A 2,500-nucleotide genomic window follows, 5' to 3' on the forward strand; every position below is an offset into this window, starting at 1 on the left:
TCTGCTCTCGCCGTTGGTCGGCCTCGTGCTGGCCGGCGGTGCAGGATGCGCGCGCCTGCGCGGCGTTCGCGCCCCGGTGCTTCAACCTGCGTGCAGGATCCGAGCTCGGTCCCGTGCCTTGGCCTCCCACGGATCTTCCTTGCTGCGAGGCCGCGTCCGCCTTAGCGTGCTCCTCCGGGGGCGCGCGGGTGCGCGGATTCTCTTCGGCCGCCATTCAACGATCAACTCAGAACTGGCACGGACTGGGGGAATCCGACTGTCTAATTAAAACAAAGCATTGCGATGGCCCTAGCGGGTGTTGACGCAATGTGATTTCTGCCCAGTGCTCTGAATGTCAACGTGAAGAAATTCAAGCAAGCGCGGGTAAACGGCGGGAGTAACTATGACTCTCTTAAGGTGGCCAAGTGGCGGCGGTGTGGCTGCATCCGGACTTGGCTTTTCGAAGTGCGGTCTTGATGTAGTCGTGCTGCTGCTGCGAGGTGCCTTCCTTGGGTTATGGTTACAGGGAGAGTGATGCGCAATACATGGGCCTAGCCCTCTTAGCCTCTCCTCTCCTGCGGTCTTCTCCCCTTCTCGTGGGCCCGCTGATTTTCGCAGAGTGGAAGACCGCACCAGGGGCTTGGGGGGGTTACCAGCCCCCCCTCGCACTATCCCTTTTTTAGTTGGGGGCAGTATTCAGAGAAAAAGTGGTGGCCCTTCCGCTGAAGGTGCCACCCCAACTCCCCCAGCACCTAGCCGGCCAACCGGCCGTGCCGAAAATCTTGTAACTTTTGCAGCTGTATACGCCTGTAGTGAGTGCCACCGCAGCTTCACCACCAAGAACGGTCTCGGGGTCCATCGCCGCCGCCAACACCTTGCGGCCGCCAACGCGGAGATCGTCACGGAGAGGCATCGCGCGAGGTGGACGGAGGAAGAAGTCCTGTCGCTCGCCAAGGCGGAGGCCGAACTGTTCCTCGAGAGGGACGCCCGGTTCTTCTTTGTAAATCAAGAGCTCATCAGGATGTTCCCCGACCGAACGCTTGAGGCAATCAAGTGCCGACGGCGGCAAGCTGCCCACAAGCAGCTTGTCCGCCAATTCATGGAGGCGCTTGAGATCGGTCGGGGGGAAGAGCCGGCGTCCCGCCGGGGAGCAGCGAGCCCGCTGCCAGACGCGGGCGAGGCCGCTGCGCCGCCCGTCGACGCAGCCGAGGACTTCGCGGCCGACACCACCGGGCCGCCGCCGGAGGGGCCGACTGACGCCGCCATCTGGGAGCATCTGGCGGGGCTACCCGCTTCCGCCCAGCGTTTCTCTGCCCTGGATCGTGTCATAGGTCTGGGGCGGGGCACGCCGCCCGATGTCATCCTGGGCATGCTCCCGGATGCCCTTGCGTCGGTCGGGTCCAGAGGGGAGAGATCGATCACCAGGACACAGCGGCCGCGCCAACCATCGAAGCGGCCGCCTGCCGCGCCGCCGACGCAGAAGCGCAAGCGGCGCCGCTGGGAGTACGCGAGAACGCAGGATGCCTTCCGACGGTCGCGTGCACGTTGCGTGCGCGGCCTCTTGGATGGCACCCTGCTCCAGCCGCCACCTGCCATCCCTGGTCTGCTGGACTTCTGGGCGGACCTCTTCACAAAGAAGCCCGTCTCCACCGCGGGCTTCATTCGTGACCGCCTCCTCCCGCACTCGGAGCCTGTCGCTCTTGAGTGCCTATGGGGGCCGGTCACACATGAGGAGGTCGCCGCCGCGTTGCCGCCCAGGGGATCAGCGGCCGGGCCGGACGGCCTTACCCCAGCGGAGTTGCGGCGCCTGCCGCACGAAGTCCTGGTGAAAGTGATGAATCTCTTCCTTCTGGCCCGCGCCCTCCCGGAACGCCTGCTTCGCGCGCGGACGTCCCTTCTCCCGAAAACGGCTGCACCAACATCCCCCGCTGACTTTCGCCCCATTACGGTCTGCTCGGTGTTGGCGCGGACCTTTCACAAGGTTCTCGCGTCACGCCTGATGCGCGCTTGTGCTGTGGACGAACGTCAGCGGGCATTCATCCCTCGGGATGGGATGTTGGAAAATACTTTCATCTTGGACACTGCTCTCACCGACGCAGTTCGCTCCTGCCGCTCTGTCTTTGTGGCATCGATCGACGTTTCGAAGGCATTCGATTCGGTGGATCATGCTGCCCTTCGCCCTGTGCTGAAGGCGCATGGCCTACCGGATTGCTTTGTCGAGTACGTCGAGCGGTGCTACGAGGGCAGCACGACAGTGATAGCGGACGGCGCCGGCGTGGGCGTGTCTGTGCAGCCAGCACGGGGCGTTCGCCAGGGCGATCCCCTCTCCCCCCTCCTGTTCAACTTTGCGGTGGACTACGTTTTAGGCCAACTGCCCTCCCACATCGGAGCTCGGATCCTCGGTCGCAGAGTCAACGCTGCGACCTTTGCAGATGACGTCTTGCTGTTTGCAGCGACCCCGAGGGGCTTGCAGTCCCTCATCGACGCAGCTACCGCAGCCCTCGCCCACCTGGGGCTGCAG

General features: G+C 64.1%; 1 pseudogene; it reads left to right on the forward strand.

Moving 5' to 3' along the window:
* LOC126436677 (large subunit ribosomal RNA) overlaps positions 1–2,500 on the forward strand; it is a 7,960-nt pseudogene that overhangs the window by 2,488 nt on the left and 2,972 nt on the right.

Source organism: Schistocerca serialis, unplaced genomic scaffold (assembly GCF_023864345.2).
Source record: "Schistocerca serialis cubense isolate TAMUIC-IGC-003099 unplaced genomic scaffold, iqSchSeri2.2 HiC_scaffold_1242, whole genome shotgun sequence".
In the NCBI taxonomy this organism is placed as follows: domain Eukaryota; kingdom Metazoa; phylum Arthropoda; class Insecta; order Orthoptera; family Acrididae; genus Schistocerca; species Schistocerca serialis.